This window comes from Hyla sarda, chromosome 4, assembly GCF_029499605.1.
Source record: "Hyla sarda isolate aHylSar1 chromosome 4, aHylSar1.hap1, whole genome shotgun sequence".
Lineage (NCBI taxonomy): Eukaryota > Metazoa > Chordata > Amphibia > Anura > Hylidae > Hyla > Hyla sarda.
The window spans coordinates 40,421,740-40,439,964 of NC_079192.1; the positions used below are offsets into that span (position 1 = coordinate 40,421,740).

The window sequence follows — 18,225 nt, forward strand, 5'->3', positions numbered from 1 at the left end:
GCTTCAGATGATGTCACGCCTGCTGGGGAACGCCCCCTCCCAGTCTGTGAATCTGACTGAGCAGAAAATACAGAGCAATATCAAGGTAGAAAACTAAATAATAATAAAAATAAAGGCAGGGGGTGGTTTATCATGATGGAGGCAGTGAACTGGGAGGATTATAACATTTAACAAGATCATGAGAAGTAATCTTTTAAATTTATGCTTTAACAAACTAGCTGTGATGTTCTTTATAGACTTTAACCCCTTTTCGGTAAAAATGACACCTTATCTTTATTCTGTAGGTCCATACGGTTAAAATGATACCCTACTTATATAGGTTGGATATTGTTGTACTGCGGAAAAAAATCATAACTACATGCAGGAAAATTTATATGTTAAAAATTCTCATCTTCTAACTCCTATAACTTTTTTATTTTTCCGAGAACGGGCCGGTATGAGGACTCATTTTTTGCGCAGTGTTCTGAAGTTTTTATCGGTACCATTTTTGTATTGATCGGACTTTTTGATCGCTTTTTATTCATTTTTTCATGATATAAAAAGTGACCAAAAAGACACTATTTTGGACTTTGGAATTTTTTTGCGCGCACGCCATTGACCGGCGATACCACATATGTTTATTTTTATTCTCACAGTTTTTTTTTTATGGGAAAAGGGGGGGGGTGATTCATACTTTTATTAGGGAAGGGGTTAAATGAACTTTGTTAACTTTTTTTTGTTTCACTTTTTTTTTGCAGTGCTGTAGCTCCCATAGGGACCTATAACACTGCACACACTGATCTCCTATGCTGATCCCTGCAAAGCCACAGCTTTGCACGGATCAGTCAGATTAGGGCTCGATTGCTCAAGCCTGTAGCTCAGGCTTGGAGCAATCAATCAACGATCGGACGCCACGGAGACAGGTAAGGAGACCTCTGCCTGCGTCCCAGCTGATCGGAGCATCGCGATTTTATCGCGATGTCCCGTTCAGCCCGATTGAGCTGCCGGGAAGCATTTACGTTCACTTTCAGACGCGACGGTCAACTTTGATCGCCGCATCTGAAGGGTTAACAGCGCGCGGCACAACGATCGATGTCGCGCACTGTTAACCCAGGGTCCCGGCAATGATTAGCAGCCAGGACCGACCCGGTGTGATGCGGGGTCACGCCGTTTTAAACACCGGGCGTAGGGCGTACAGGTACACCCTACGTCCTGAAGGAGTTAATAGATCTCGGTTTATTTTACATAATCTGTAAAGATTCAATTATTATAATTATTGCACTAAATTATTTTCATCAAGTGAATGTTAAAAGTCTAAATTTTTCTCTGTTAATTATTCTTGTTTTACCCATATAGCCCCAGGTTACCGATCAGGATGTGAATGCTTCCCTATAAATGTTTTTGTTTTACTCAGATAGCATCAAATTAAATGTAGAAAAAAAAACAGAGGTTATATCAGGTAGTCTGTATATCAGTAATATAGATATGTATATATATATATATATATATATATATATACACACACACATATTGTCATGGCCATAAATGTTGGCACCCCTGAAATTTTTCTAGAAAATGAAGTATTTCTCACAGAAAAGGATTGCAGTAACACATGTTTTGCTATACACATGTTTATTCCCTTTGTGTGTAATGGAACTAAACCAAAAAAGGGAGGAAAAAAAGAAGGGGCCGCGCGCGCCGGGACAGCACAGACGGGGAACGGGTCTGGTAAGCGAGTCGGGATGCGCATCGCGAGCGGACGCGTCCCGCATCGCGAATCGCATCCCGTCTGGGAACATTATCGCAGCGCACCCTGTCGGCAGGTCTGACCGGGGCACTGCGAATAGGAGAACGCTGTGAGCGCTCCGGGGAGGAGCGGGGACCCGGAGCGCTCGGCGTAACACTTCTTACACCTCTCAGCCGGAATGTTGGACCACTCTTCCTTTGCAAACTGCTCCAGGTCTCTCTTATTGGAAGGTGCCTTTTCCCAACAGCAATTTTAAGATCTCTCACAGATGTTCAAGCAGATTTAGATCTGGACTCATTGCTGTCACTTCAGAACTCTCCAGCGCTTTGTTGCCATCCATTTCTGGGGGCTTTTTGACATATTGTGAATTCAGGTAGAAAAAACAGGCATGGTCGCACATCTACATATTGTGTTTTGATCTAATTGCTTCTCAGCATAAATTCAAAAACTAACAGGTTTTTAGTATACATTTTGATCAAAAGGTACAAGCCCACTTGCCACGTCAAGGCCACCTAATTTGAGTGGGTCCCTAATGTCCCTAGCATAAAATGGTGTAGCACTGGGCACCACCGCCGTGACACCAGTGCCCACAGGGGGAACGACCCACTGGCAGAGCGGCCCCAACCCCACTCAAATCAGGGTCGCACCTCCCCACAGACACAGCGGCACAGCAGCAACGGACGCCGCACAGCACCACACCAGTGTGAACAGGGTGTAATAGCTCACTTACTATGTGCTCCCAGTCAGACTGGGAGGCTGCTAGGAAAGAAAAGGCCCTTGTGTAGCTAACTACTACTTATATAGGGTTGGACTGAGGGGGTGGGGCAGAGTGCAGACACATGTTAAAACAAAAAAAAAAGGAGTGGTCGTCACCGGGGGCTACACCAGTGTCAGGTTAGGGACCCACTCTAACGAGGTGGCCTTGACGTAGCGAGTGGGCTTTGTACTTTTTGATCAAAATGTATACTAACAACCTGTTAGTTTTTGAAATTATGCTGAGAAGCAAGTAGATCAAATTACAAATGGTGGTTGTGTGGCTGTGTTTCTCTCTTTTTGTGTTGCTTTTTGACATATGTTTGGGGTCATTGTCCTGCTTTCTGACACCGGGCTGTACAGTGCGACCCAAAATCCATTGGTAATCCTCAGATTTCATGATGCCTTGCACACATTCAAGGCACCCATTGCCAGAAGCAGCAAAACAACGCCAAAAACATCATTGAACCTCCACCATATTTTACTGTAGGTACTGTGTTCTTTTCTTTGTAGGCCTCATTCCGTTTTCAATAAACAGTAGAATGATGTGCTTTACCATAAAACTCTACCTTGGTCTCATCTGTCCACAAGACATTTTCCCAGAAGGATTTTAGCTTACTCAAGTTCACTTTGGCTAAATGTAGTCTTGTTTTTTTATGTCTGTGTCAGCAGTGGGGTCCTGCAGGACAGCTTGAATATCTTGGGAACTTGTTTGGGGCTGCTTATTTACCATCCGGACTATCCTGCATTGACACCTTTCATCAATTTTTCTCTTCCGTCCACACCCAGGGAGATTGACAAGGCCCAGGAGTGTAATGCAGGGGCCCCATGGGATGGGCCCCTCTCCTTCCCCCCGTTTAATATGGATAATAATTATATTTAATCAGTTGGTGTTGAAACAGTTAACTTTCTAACCTTTTCTCTCGAGTTCTTTCTTAGGGCCGGCGAGTTGCTGGGCAGATTAGCAGAGTCCTGTTGCTGTTTGGCTGATTCCTCTAACGGTGGGAATTTCAAGTAAATATATACAGGTGCAGAGTGGTGCGCGGTCACATTCTGTGAAGAAAAGAAGATAAGTGAACCTGGTTATCCCTTGCTTCGGCTGTTCTGCTAGTCAGGGAAGATGTTAAGGGCCTCGGATAGTGTCGCAGTTTCGACGGGCAGTTCCGTGATTAATGACCTCTACTTACGGTTATTGGATCGTGCCTCCGGCCCTGGAGGTGAAGACTGGCTTTGCCGGTGCATAGTGGCGGACTCTACGGCGGGTGTGCTTGAGCCAGGCGAGCTTATTACCGTTGAGCAGTCCCTGCTATCTCCTCCCGTGGTGCTTCCGGGACCTTCCGGCGGAGTGGATGGGGTGGAGCCCAGCCAAGACCTCATTGCGTCTTCCGGAGCTGCCCTGAACGTGCCGGCAGGATCTGTTTCCGCCCGGGACCCCACAGCAAGACTGGAGGATTCGCCTGTTTCTCCCAGCCAGCTCCGGCGCTCGCTCAGGAACGTGATCAGGACCAAGAGGAAAGGTTCGTCGCCTGAGGTCGCCAGCTCCAGCCGGGCAGTGAATAAGAGGACCCCCGCCCCCCCTGTCCCGTGTCCAGCGTTCCGGTTCTCCAGGAGCCAGAGCCGAGCCAGGAGCCCCAGTGACAGTGAGAGCATTTCCTGGTGAGTACGATGCTGCTCATCTTGCTTCCCATGTTAGGGAATCTGCCAGGTGGGATGGGGTATCCCCTGGACAAGGTGTACTGGCGGGTATGGCAGCCTTTTTAAACATGCTAGCGGCCTTGTCAGCCAGGGAGCAGAATTTGGGGGCACACTCAGGGGCTAGTGCGGCTTGGGCTCCTCATCAGGCCCCAGTTGGTGGGGTCAGAGCGCAGTCCCCTAGAACTGCAGCTGCGACTTTGGGTAGTAGTGCATCAGAGGTAAATGTTAGTTCAGTTCCCATGTTTAATCAGGGGTCTCAGGATGGGGCCTCTATAATTAGTGGTGTAGCGGCTGGTCCGGCAGATTCCATTAGTGAATTACAGCCGAATATTTCTACTTCAGTCCCTAGTGCTTGTTTAAAAGAAGCTATCACATGCGACATATCCCCCTTAGGTTTTCATCTGTTACCTGCCATAAAGGAAAAATTTGAAAGGGGGAATATGTTGATATATTTTCTTTATTACCCTCTTTTAAAGATCCTGTTAAGAGTAGTGATAGTAAAAAAGATGTGAAGGAGGAGGAGAAAAGGAAATATCAACCAATCAAATCTTTTCATAATTGGTTACAGGCTTTTTGCAGCAGTCCTTGGCAAGAAAAAGCCAAATCTTTGCTCCTCCCTATTTCAGCACCTGGACATAATTCTGGAGGCATACAAAAATGTTGGAGGTGTAGCCTGGATCAATTATGACAAGATGTTCCGTCAAAAAATTGCTGTGCATCCGCATATTAAATGGGGTCAAAAAGATGTGGGCCTGTGGCTAAATTTAATGTTGCCTCAAAGATCTCGCAGCTTGCCTTCCACTGGTTAGGGCTCCTTTCGCAAAGGAGTGTGTTTTGCATTTAACAAGAGTCAGTGCCGGTGGCAGGCCAGCTGTAAATATCGACAAGAGTGCTCACATTGCGGGGGTAATCACCCAGTCAGCAAATGTTTTAAGAGAATCAACATGTCGACCCAGGGCATCCCTTCCACCAAGGAGACGGTTTCAAGGAGCATTGTCGCCGGTGAGGCTGGCAAGCATGTTGCCTTATTTAAGCAGGTTCCCAGATTCACAGAAGGCTAACATGCTCATTGAAGGTTTTTCCAGAGGTTTTTTCGACCCCGAGTTTTTAGGCAGAGGATGCACCTGGGTCGACAATTTGAAATCCATTCACATTAATGCAGATATTGTTAGGAAGAAGATAGAAAAGAAGGTGGCGGAAGGCAGGGTAGAGGGCCCCTTTGATTCTCCCCCGTTTAAGGATTTTAGGTTGTCACCTCCAGGTTTAGTACCAAAAAACGATCCTGGGGAATTTAGACTTATTCACCATTTATCTTTTCCAGTGAAGTCTTCCCTTAATGATGAGGTCAAGGCAGTCGATTTTACAGTAGAATACGCATCTTTTGATTCCGCGTTCCGATTATTACCGGTCAGGGAGTCAGGTTTTAATTCCCTGGGCTTTCATTTTGACGGTAAATTCTATTTTGACAAGGCACTGCCCATGGGGTTTTCATTATCATGTTTTTATTTTGAGTCTTTTGCTTCCTTCTTAGAATGGTCAGTGAGACAAGAATGTGGGGTTGGTGAGATGATCCATTATCTTGATGACTTCTTGTTTATTGGTGAAAAGGATAGTTCGGATGTGTTTAGTTTGTTTAATGCTTATGTTAAGGTTTGTAGCTCCTTTGGTATACCGTTAGCAGCTGAAAAAACTGTTTTGCCTTGTCAGTCTCTGATATTTTTAGGAATTAGAATTGATTCTTTGCAAATGTTGTTTTCCTTGCCTCAGGAAAAGATTGCGCTCATGCAGGATATTATTAATAGATTGTTAAAGCAGAAGAAGGTTACACTAGTATTGCAGAGGCTGCTGGGTTTACTGGTTTTTGCGTCAAGGGTGATCCCCATGGGCAGAGTTTTTTTTTCTAAAAGGCTATACTTGTCAACCAGAGGGTGTAAGTCTCCTACAAGCCACATTCGGCTGGATAGGTCATTGAAAGATGATTTGTCATTATGGTCTGAATTTTTAGCTAGCTTTAATGGGGCTTCATTATGGCAGGCAGATTTTTAGTCTCTTTCTCATATTGGGGTGTTTACGGACGCAGCAGGGTCATATGGTTTTGGTGCATTTTGCAAAGGTCAGTGGTCAGCGGAGTCTTGGCCAGTTTCATGGTTGGAAGCAGGTTTCACTAGCAATATAGTGTTGTTAGAACTGTTCCCAGTAGTGGTATCTTTAGTTGTTTGGGGCCCGGTTTTTAGGGATAAGAGAATAGTGATTCACACAGATAACAAAGGGGTGGCATTTGCCATTAACTGTTTAGCTTCTAAATCTGACCCAGTAATTAAACTGTTGAGACATTTGGTTTACTTTGTTTGCGTTTGAATGTTTGGCTTAAAGCAGTTTATATTAAAGGTTCCACTAACTGTATAGCTGACTCTCTTTCACGGGGACAGTTTCACAGGTTTCATCTCTTACGCCCGGATGCAGACAAGGAGGGTATACCATGTCCATGTCACTTGTGGGACCTAGTGTGGGACTGATACAGTTTTATGCCAGGAAGTCTATATCAGACAAAACTTACAGTGATTACTGCAAGTTTTGGTCATATTGGTGCTCGTTTTGTGTAGATAATGGTTTTCCGGTTTCTTACTCTGATGTTAATGGTACATTGACATTTTTAGCTGATATTCTAGTTAAAAAATACTCCCCGAGTTATGTATCCAATGTTCTTTCGGGCATTGCCTTCTTTCAAAGGTTGTTGGGTATCCGACCTATTACCTTGTTTTATCAGGTTAAACAAGTACTAAAGGGATACAGATTGGCTAATAACAGGAAGGACCAGAGGTGACCGTTAGTATTTTCAACTTTAGATAAGTTCACTGAGGCATGTCGAGCGGTTTGTGTTGATAATTATGAATGTCTGTTGTTTCAAACGGCCTTCGTGGTCGCTTTCTTTGGGGCGCTAAGAGTGGGTGAATTTACGGCTAAAAATAGGCAATCCACATCTTCACTTCTGGTGTCAGATATTGTTATAGCTCCTTCCAAGGTAGTTATTCATATTAGGAAATCTAAAACGGATCAGCTGGCCAGGGGCAAACAATTACATATTTTTAACCTACCAGGTAACAGTTTGTGCCCAGTTCAGATGGTTTCAAAGCTTCTTGCTTCACGCCCAATAGCTAATCCTAGTTTCTTTGCTCATAGAGACGGTTCATCTTTGATCTTCCAATTCAAATACATTTTAGATAAGTGTGCGGCCCACTTGGGTATGTCAGCTTATAAATTTAGCTCCCACTCATTTAGAATAGGAGCCGCCACGGAAGCGGCTTTAGTTGGCTTGCCTGTAGACACTATAAAATCTTTAGGCAGGTGGCAATCGGATAGATATAAAATTTACATACGTCCTGATTTGTTGATTAACAGTTAATTTGTTCTTTTTAGATGGGCCCATTAAAATCATATGGATCATGGGCCATTCTTTCATCTATTGGGCCCGCAGTCGTGCTGTTAATAGACCATACGGGCTTAACCTGAATTTTCCGCTTGATAAGGTCTATGTTTTTTGGGGAGGGGTTAGGGGTTTGAAATGGGAGGAGCTTTTTGATTTATGTGTTAATAAAGCTTCTGTTTGGCCTAGCCCTGATGTTCTAGTACTGCATGCAGGTGGCAACGATGTTGGGAATAAGAATACTGCGATATTGTTTCAAAATTTTAAACAAACCTTGTTTGCCCTTCAAGAGTTGTTTCCTTCAGCAGTCATAGTCTTCTCAGAAATTGTCCCTCGTCTGAAATGGTCATTTCGGAAATCTCGCTTTCTGGACAGAATGCGCAAACGCCTTAATAAGGGCATGGAGTCCTTCATGGTCAAGATTGGTGGTTTTTCTTATAGACATATTGACCTAGAAGGGTTTCATAAAGGTTTATATCGGTCTGACAATGTGCACCTTTCTGAGATCGGGGTTGATATTTTTAATGTTGGGTTGCAAAATATTTTAGAACAGGCCACGGCTTTGGGGTCGGGCATTCCTTGTTAGTCCAGTCATGCTGGATGGACAGCTTCGGTGGAAGTATACTGTGGTTTGTATGGTTTTATTATCGGTTATCTGATTGAGTTTAAACTAGATGGTATTTAATTATTTATTGATTTATTTATAGATTTATTTATTGATGTCATTATTATTTATTTATTTATTAATAAAGTTATTTATTCTATTTCCTCAATAAATATGTCCGTGGCCTTTCATACCATACAGTAGTTAGTGTCTTATTATGGGGTGTTCGGTGGGGGATAGTGGGAGGGGTCCCTATCCCATGCAAACTTCTTGATAATGTTGTGCACTGTGGACAAAGGCAAATCTAGATCTCTGGAGATGGACTTGTAACCTTGAGATTGTTGATATTTTTCCACAATTTTGGTTCTCAAGTCCTCAGACAGTTCTCTTCTCCTCCATGCTTAGTGTGGCACACACAGACACACACTGCAAAGACTAAGTGAACTTTTCTCCTTTTTATCTGCTTTCATGTGTGATTTTCATATTGCCTATACCTGTTACTTGCCCCAGGTGAGTTTAAAGGAGCATCACATGCTTGAAACAATCTTATTTTTCCATAATTTTGAAAGGGTGCCAAAAATTTTGTCCAGCCCAGTTTTGGAGTTTGTTATGTCCAATTAGCTTTTTTCCCTCCCCTTTTTGGTTTAGTTCCAATACACACAAAGGGAATAAACATGTGTATAGCAAAACCTGTTACTGCAATCCTTTTCTGTGAGAAATACTTCTAGTAATCTTCAAATTTTCCTGAAAAATTTCAGAGGTGCCAACATTTACGGCCATGACTGTGTATATATATATATATATATATATATATATCTAAAGTTGACATATCCAATGACCTGAGGAAGAGGGCAGATGCCCCTCGAAATGTGTCAAGTGTAACCTAATAAAAGTTCTGCTGTCTCTATCTATTCACAAGTGATTTCCGCTATTTCATTCACCCCCGGCTGGCACCCCGTTAAGTATCTACTTTTGTCCGGCAACCCATGGACTTCTGCTGGAAACTCCAACATTCCATATAATATAGTTAACACCACGAAAAGCTATTAGTGCGACTATTTACACCTCAGTGTTTCATAAGGAGACATGAGAGGAAAACAATTGTCCACGGAGACAGGAGTTTTGTCTTGACTTCCTGTATTTTGTCCATAGAAGAAAACTACAGTCAGTCTCTCCATTTATTGTCCATTTAAAGGTTAACACCACAAAATATTTTTCATTAATTGTCATTTCTGTAGGTTATGTTCACATGGTCGAATCTTTTGCTAGTTTCCCGCTGTGAGTTTTAGCCATGGTAGATTTTCCGCACTGCAAAAGATCTGCACGTGTGAACGTTCACTTATAGAGGTTTTTCAGGGAAAAATAAAAAACAAACCACTGGTGGCCTTCCTATCCTGTGGATAAAAAACCTCTTCATCTATAGATGAGAATGAGGAACATTTAGCAATTTTATTAGCTATTCAAATGACCCTTTTGCAATCCCTTCAGGGGCAGAAGATGACAGTAGTAGCTGCTACTTGGTAAGAAAAGAGATCAGAATGAAGTGACAGAAAATGCAAAGAAAAAATAAAAGTTGTTTCTGCCCGGTTTCAAACCGGGGACCTTTCGCGTGTGAGGCGAACGTGATAACCACTACACTACAGAAACTTCCTGCTGTATGTTGGTGCCCGAATGTGTGTGCTGGAAGGACAGAAGTAAGTGTGGTTGGTAATCCCTATGAGTCTCTCTTTAACCACTTAGGGACCAAGGGTACTTAAAGGGGTATCCAAAGGATAGGGGATAAGATGTCAGATCACCGCAGTCCCGCTGCTGGGGATCCCCGCTATCATTACAGCACAGAGTGAGTTCGCTCTGTGCGTAATGACGGGCGATACGGAGCAGCGTGACGTCAGTGCTCCGCCCCTCGTGACATCACAGCCCGTCCCCTTAATGCAAGTCTATGGCAGGGGGCGTGACGACCGCCAAGTCCCCTCCCATAGACTTGTATTGACGGGGCAGGCCGTGACATCACAAGGGGCGGAGCCATGACAATGCTCCGGCCCCTGTATTGCCCGTCATTACGTGCAGAGCGATCTCGCTCTGCGCAGTAATGATAGCGGGGTCCCCAGCAGCTTCGAACCGGGGACCCTTCGCGTGTGAGGCGAACGTGATAACCACTACACTACAGAAACTTCCTGCTGTCTGTTGGTGACCCAAATGTGTGTGCTGGAAGGACAGAAGTAAGTGTGGTTGGTAATCCCTATGAGTCTCTTTTTAACCACTTAGGGACCAAGGGTACTTAAAGGGGTACTCCGCCCCTGGCATCTTATCCCCTATCCAAAGGATAGGGGATAAGATGTCAGATCACCGTGGTCCCGCTGCTGGGGAGCCCTGGGATCCCCGCTGCGGCACCGCGCTATCATTACAGCACAGAGCGAGTTCGCTCTGTGCGTATTGACAGACGATACGGCGCAGCGTGATGTCATGGCTCCGCCCCCTCCCATAGACTTGTATTGACGGGGCGGGCCGTGACATCACGAGGGGCGGAGCCGTGACGTAACGATGCTCCGGCCCCTGTATTGCCCGTCATTACGTGCAGAGCGATCTCGCTCTGCGCAGTAATGATAGCGGGGTGCTGCAGCAGCGATCCCCGGGGTCCCCAGCAGCAGGACCCAGGCGATCTGACATCCCCTATCCAAAGGAGATGTCTAGGGGCGGAGTACCCCTTTAAGGACAAAGGGCGTACCTGTATGCCCGGGAGAATTCAGAAATCATTCAGAAGGCACCCTGTGCAAACCCCTATACAGTGGTCTCTAAACTGTAGCCCTCCAGATGTTGCAAAACTACAACCCCCAGCATGCCTAGACAGCCGTTGGCTGTCAGGGCATGCTGGGGGTTGTAGTTTTGCAGCACATCTGGAGGCACCCTGGTTGGAAAACAGTGTTGTAAAAATTAAGGCTGTGTTCACACCTTGAAAAATAAAAATTAAAAAGCGGCATTTAAAAAAAATAAAAAATAATATATATATATATGTATTTATTTATAATCTAATATTGTGTTCTACTAATGCCTTATGGAAAGCGTCAAAATGCAGCTTTAGGGAAGGGTCACACACTGCGCGTACGCAGCGCATTTGCAGCTGTAAGAAATCTGCCAGGTAATGTGCTACGAGGAAAACTATAGAGGAAAACTTTGCTTAAATTTACTCCAGCACATTCCTGGCTTACTAAAATACTGTATTTTTCGCCGTATAAGACGCACTTTTTCTTCCCCAAAACGGGGGGGGGGGGGGGGGGGGGGGAAGTTGGTTCGTCTTATACGGCGGTTACACACCTATCGCGGCGGTCCCTGCGGCCATCAACGGCCGGGACCCGCGGCTAATACAGGACATCACCGATCGCGGTGATGCCCTGTATTAACCCTTCAGACGCAGCGATCAAAGATGACCGCCGCGTCTGAAGCGAAAGTGACACTAACCCGACTGCACCGGGAGGGACCCTTACCTGCCTCCTCGGTGTCTGCTCCAAGCCGGGATCCCCTGCATGGCCGGCGCTCTCCTTCATCGTCACGCATGCTGCCCCGTCATCCAATAGGAGTGGCGTGCGTAGCGACGTGATGGCGGCGACGGAGAGCGAGGATACCGGGCAGCAGAGACGTTCCGGAGCGACGGGGACACCCCGGGGATGTGGCGACAGCGATGGAGGGCAACATCCAGGGCAGCGGTGACGACCAGTGACGGGTCCGAAGCGGCGGGGACACGTGGTCTTCAACCTGCGGACCTCCAGATGTTGCAAAACTACAACTCCTGGCATGCCCGGACAGCCGTTGGCTGTCCGGGCATGCTGGGAGTTGTAGTTTTGCAACATCTGGAGGTCCGCTAGTTGAAGATCACTGTGACCTATACTTTACATTGTATTCTAGATTTTCCTCATTTAAAATTGGGTGCGTCTTATATGCCGGAGCGTCCTATAGGGCGAAAAATACAGTACCTTTAATCCTCTAAATATTCATTTTAAATTAACCTTTTATTAATGGTATTCTTGTTTTTTTGTTTTTTATTTGTGAAAGTGTGTTATAACTACTTTATTCAATTTTTAATGCTTACTTTTGTGCACTGTCTGTATTTATTTTATTTTGTTTGCCTTTTTTCTTTTGACACTGATTGCCACAATCAACCTCTTCTACTCTTCTACCCTTTGCTTGTCAAAAGGTAATTTAAAGTTCTATTTTAAATATAAAAAGAATAATGACCAAAAAAACGCATATAAGAACCTTTTTTATTCACTTTAAACTCAAAATATCTATGCCAAATTTATTGGGTGAGTTTGGTGAAATAGAGTCTCCTACAGGTTGTGTTGTGGCAATGGCGGACGACATACTTTGTAAAATTTCTTCCGCGGCACTAGGCTGGGAAAAGTGTTTGGATTTGGACCCCCTCTTACCACCTACTTGTGCCATCACAACGGGTTAGGCAATGCGACAGAATCTGGCGCACAACCCGACAAAACATGTCGGGTTTGCAATAGTAAATGAGGGCCATTGACTACATACATATACGCATTCACTACATATATACATATACATCAGCTGGCTCCAGAAAGTTAAACAGATTTGTAAATTAATTCTATAAAAAAATCTTAATCCTTTCAGTACTTATAGGCTGCTGAAGTTGAGTTGTTCTTTTCTGTCTAAGTGCTCTCTGATGACACGTGTCTCGGGAACTGTCCAGAGTAGAAGCAAATCCCCATAGCAAACCTCTTCTACTCTGTGCAGTTCCCAAGACAAACAGAGATGTCGGCAGAGAGCACTGTTGCCAGACAGAAAAGAACAACTCAACTTCAGCAGCTGATAATTATTGAAAGGATTAAGATTTTATAATAGAAGTAATTTACAAATCTGTTTAACTTTCTGGAGCCAGTTGATATAAAAAAAAAAGTTTTTTCCTGGAATACCCCTTTAAATCTGTTCAAGCCATTTGCAGACGGTTGTAAATCCATCCCATTGCTGTCAATGAGATCCGCTGCACTGTCCACACTTTCCACAGCCGGAAGAATGACCATGCCCATCTTGTTTTCACTGTAGACCACATAGGGTTAAATCAGCAGCCAGCATGCCAATATCCGCTATGACCAGACCAGGGCTCTAGTCTTGCAGGAACGCATGGGAACAACGTTCCCACACTTTTTCCACAGCAGGAACACTGTTCCTATTAGCAGCCCTTGAGTGGTAATCTTGGATGAGCTCCCACACTTTTCCCCCAGGACTTGACCCCTGGACCAGACCTGGATTTAGGTCACTAGAAGAACCTTACAATCGTGTGGTCTCCAGCAGCCAGCCGTGATCGTATAGTGGTTAGTACTCTGCGTTGTGGCCGCAGCAACCCCGGTTCGAATCCGGGTCACGGCACTTTTAGTTTTTATTTATAATTTTTCCTTGGTCTAAAATGTAAATAAAGCAGTAAAGGCTCGTTCTCATTGACGTCTGTCCCCGTTATTTCATCATCGATCTTAAATCCTTTCAAGCTTTTTGCAAACGGTTGTGAATGGATCCCATTGATGTCAGTAGGATTGTTTTACAATCCTTTGTCATCCATTTTCACCCTTTTGGTTTCTATTCCTTTTTTCTGACAGGTAAAAAGACGGGGAATACAGTATTTTTTTCGTCAAAAAAAACCCGGAAGAGAAGCGGATATAATAAATTTAATATTGAAGTCTATGGCAAACGGTTGAGACTGTAATGTCTTGCTCGTTTGCATCCATTTTTTCCAATCCATTTTTGATCCATTATTACTTCTAAACCTGCTCAGAAGAGGTGTGAGCAACCGGGAAATAGCCAGACAAAAATAAATACGGACAATAAGGGATACAAATGGGTTAAAAACTGATGCAAAAGTATGCCACTTATATAGCATCAGTTTGTATCCGTTTGTTAGTATGATCCGTTTAGTAGAATTGTTTTCAAAGGGATTCTGCTGCATTGGGAAATTTCCTCAGCAGATGTTTCGGCCGGGACATTCTGATTCTGGTCTTTGCCGAAAGAAGGAACATGATTGTTTTGGGGGAATCCCCTCAGAAATGCATTGTTTCCAACACTAACAGAATTTATATTGGGATTGGCCACCGTGTTTTCCGGGCGGAAATTTTGCAAAAATTTTGACCGTGTGAACATAGCCTTACAGTTCTTTGTGCTGAAACATTGGAGACAACAAGTCCATTGGGGACAGAACACACGGGATGTGACAAGGTGTGAACCCAAGCAGTGTGGAAGGACGTTGTCTTGTAATCTGTCTAATACTCTTAATCGATGCGGATCCGGAATATTTCTCACTTGTCTCATCTGTTCTCTGTACAGGAGACAAGTTGTATTTTGGGATGACATCTAACAACATCTGCCTCTGTCACTCATGCGGCTAGAAAAAAAGTGTTTCTGCCCGGTCTCGAACCGGGGACCTTTCGCGTGTTAGGCGAACGTGATAACCACTACACTACAGAAACTACCGTATGTTAAACTGCCCATTCATATTGTCCCAATGGCTGAAATGGGCACTCTCAATAAAATAATTTTTGCTATTGTTCTCCTTATGGTAAATAAAAAATCTTTCTAATGTACTTTGTCCAGCCTTAGCCAATCATAGCTCATCTTACATTGAACTGCTCTGGGCTGTGTGTAGCAGAGTGAGGGAGGAAGTTCTCACCTGTATGGCTTCAGATGATGTCACGGCTGCTGGGGAACGCCCCTTCCCTGTCTGTGAATCTGACTGAGACTGTGCAGAAAATACAGAGCAATATCAAGGTAGAAAACTAAATAATAATAAAAATAAAGGCAGGGGGTGGTTTGTCATGATGGGGGCAGTGAACTGGGAGGATTATAACATTTATCAAGATCATGAGAGGTAATCTTGAAATTTATGCTTTAACAAACTAGCTGTGATGTTCTTTATAGACGTCAATAGATCTCGGATTATTTTACATAATCTGTAAAGATCCAATTGTTATAATTATTGCAATAAGTTATTTTCATCAAGTGAATGTTAAAGGTCTGAATTTTTCTCTGTAAATTATTCTTGTTTTACCCATATAGCCCCAGGTTACCGATCAGGATGTGAATGTTTCCCTTTATATGTTTTTGTTTTACCCAGATAGCATCAAATTAAATGTAGAAAAAAACAACAGAGGTTATATCAGGTAGTCTGTATATCAGTAATATATATATATATCTATAGTCATGGCCATGAATTTTTCTTGAAAATGAAGTATTTCTCACAGAAAAGGATTGCAGTAACACATGTTTTGCTATACGCATGTTTATTCCCTTTGTGTGTATTGGAACTAAACCAAAAAAGGGAGGAAAAAAAGCAAATTGGACATAATGTCACCAAACTCCAAAAATGGGCTGGACAAAATTATTGGCACCTTTAACCTAATATTTGGATGCACACTCTTTGGAAAAAAATAACTGAAATCAGTCGCTTCCTATAACCATCAATAAGCTACTTACACCTCTCAGCCGGAATGTTGGACCACTCTTCCTTTGCAAACTGCTCCAGGTCTCTCTTATTGGAAGACGCCTTTTCCCAACAGCAATTTTAAGATTTCTCCACAGGTGTTCAATGGGATTTACATCTGGACTCATTGCTGCCACTTCAGAACTCTCCAGCGCTTTGTTGCCATCCATTTCTGGTGCTTTTTGATGTATGTTTGGGGTCATTGTCCTGCGGGAAGACCCAAGATCTTGGACGCAAACCCAGCTTTCTGACACTGGGCTGTACAGTGCAAACCCAAAATCCGTTGGTAATCCTCAGATTTCATGATGACTTGTACACATTCAAGGCACCCAGTGCCAGAGGCAGCAAAACAACCCCAAAATATAATTGACCTCCACCATATTTCACTGTAGGTACTGTGTTCTTTTCTTTGTAGGCCTCATTCCGTTTTCCGTAAACAGTAGAATTATGTGCTTTACCTAAAACAGGGGTCCTCAAACTTTTTAAACGGGGGGCCAGTTCACGGTCCCTCAGACCGTTGGAGGGCCGGACTATAGATATCAAAATATGAACAAATTCCTATGCACACTTATATATCTTATTAGTGGACTACCACTTTAAGTAGGCAGCACAGTTCCCCCCACATTAGGTTGGCAGTGTAGATCCCCACATTAGGTTGTAGTTCCCACAAATTAGGGTTGGCAGTACAGTTCCCCCACATTAGGGTTGGCAGTACAGTTCCCCCACATTAGGTGCAGGACAATTCCCCCACATTAGGTGCAGTACAATTTCCCCACATTAGGTGCAGTACAATTCCCCCACATTAGGTGCAGTACAATTCCCCCACATTAGGTGCAGTATAATGTTCCCCCACATTAGGTGCAGTATAATGTTCCCCCACATTAGGTGCAGTATAGCTCCCCACATTAGATGCAGTATAATGTTCCCCCACATTAGGGGCAGCATAGATCCCCAAATTAGGTGCAATATAGCTCACCACATTAGGTGCAGCATGTTCCCCCACATTAGGTGCAGTATGGTTCCCCCACATTAGGTGCAGTACAGTTCCCCACATTAGGTGCAGTATAGTTCCCCAAATTAGGTGCAGTATAGTTCCCCAAATTAGGTCCAGTATAGTTCCCCCACATTAGGTGCAGTATAGTTCCCCAAATTAGGTCCAGTATAGTTCCCCCACATTAGGTGCAGTATAGTTCCCCAAATTAGGTCCAGTATAGTTCCCCCACATTAGGTGCAGTATAGTTCCCCAAATTAGGTGCAGTATAGTTCCCCAAATTAGGTGCAGTATAGTTCCCCTTAAATTAGGTCCAGTATAGTTCCCCACATTAGGTGCAGTATAGCTCCCCACATTAGGTGCAGTATAGTTCCCCATATTAGGTGCAGTACAGTTCCCCCACATTAGGTGCAGTACAGTTCCCCACATTAGGTGCAGTATAGATCCCCCAAATTAGGTGCAGTATAGCTCCCCACATTAGGTGCAGTGTTCCCCCACATTAGGTGCAGTATGTTCCTCCACAGACATACAGCCTCCAGCCATAGAGTGTATGGCTGGAGGCTGTATGCCTGTGTCCTGCTCCACTTCAGTGCTCCGACCACCGCTTCTCCGGTCCGGACATAGCAGTAAGTCCCGGGACCGAAGGAGCGGTGGTCGGAGCACCGAAGCTGACGTGCCGCTGATAACACTTACCTAGCTGGCCAGCGCACGTCCTCATCGCTGCCCCGCTCCTCCGCACTATGTTGCTATGAGCGCACGCACGGCGTCAGTGATGTCCCTGCGTGTGCCACCTTCCCGGCGGCCCCTGTGTTTTTAAAGTAAACGCGGGGTATCCGAGAGCGCATCCCTGTGTCCCGAAAACATCTTTCGGGACACAGGGATGTCCCAGGCAGCGGCGGGCCGCATGTGGCCCGCGGGCCGTAGTTTGAGGACCCCTGACCTAAAAGCTCTATCTTGGTCTCATCTGTCCACAAGACGTTTTCCCAGAAGGATTTTGGCTTACTCAAGTTCACTTTGCCAAAATGTAGTCTTGCTTTTTAATGTCTCTGTGTCAGCAGTGGGGTCCTCCTGGGTCTCCTGCCATAGCATTTAATTTAATTTAAATGTCGACGGATAGTTTGCGCTGACACTGATGCTCTCTGAGCCTGCAGGACAGCTTGAATATCTTGGGAGCTTGTTTGGGGCTGCTTATCCACCATCCGGACTATCCTTCATTGACACCTTTCATCAATTTCTCTCTTCCGTCCATGCCCAGGGACATTAGCTACAGTGCTGTGGGTTGAAAACTTCTTGATAATGTTGCGCACTGTGGACAAAGGCAAATCTAGATCTCTGGAGATGGACTTGTAACCTTGAGATTGTTGATATTTTTCCACAATTTCTGTTCTCAAATCCTCAGTACTCTTCTCCTCTTCCTGTTGTCCATGCTTAGTGTGGCACACACAGACACATAATGCAAAGACTAAGTGAACTTCTCTCCTTTTTATCTGCTTTCAGGTGTGATTTTTATATTGCCCACACCTGTATCTTGCCCCAGGTGAGTTTAAAG

The 18,225-nt window shown here is 44.4% G+C and overlaps 1 protein-coding gene and 3 non-coding genes across 4 annotated transcripts in view; 2 read left to right on the forward strand and 2 right to left on the reverse strand.

Annotated features, from left to right (window-relative positions):
- The window catches only part of CHCHD5 (coiled-coil-helix-coiled-coil-helix domain containing 5), a 73,307-nt gene that overhangs the window by 29,495 nt on the left and 25,587 nt on the right, over positions 1-18,225 (forward strand). The gene's annotated exons all lie outside the window — the stretch shown is intronic.
- On the reverse strand, positions 9,777-9,849 carry TRNAV-CAC (transfer RNA valine (anticodon CAC)). The gene has a single exon. It is a non-coding gene; the product is annotated as a tRNA-Val (tRNA).
- Positions 13,516-13,587, forward strand: TRNAH-GUG (transfer RNA histidin (anticodon GUG)). The gene has a single exon. It is a non-coding gene; the product is annotated as a tRNA-His (tRNA).
- On the reverse strand, positions 14,603-14,675 carry TRNAV-AAC (transfer RNA valine (anticodon AAC)). The gene has a single exon. It is a non-coding gene; the product is annotated as a tRNA-Val (tRNA).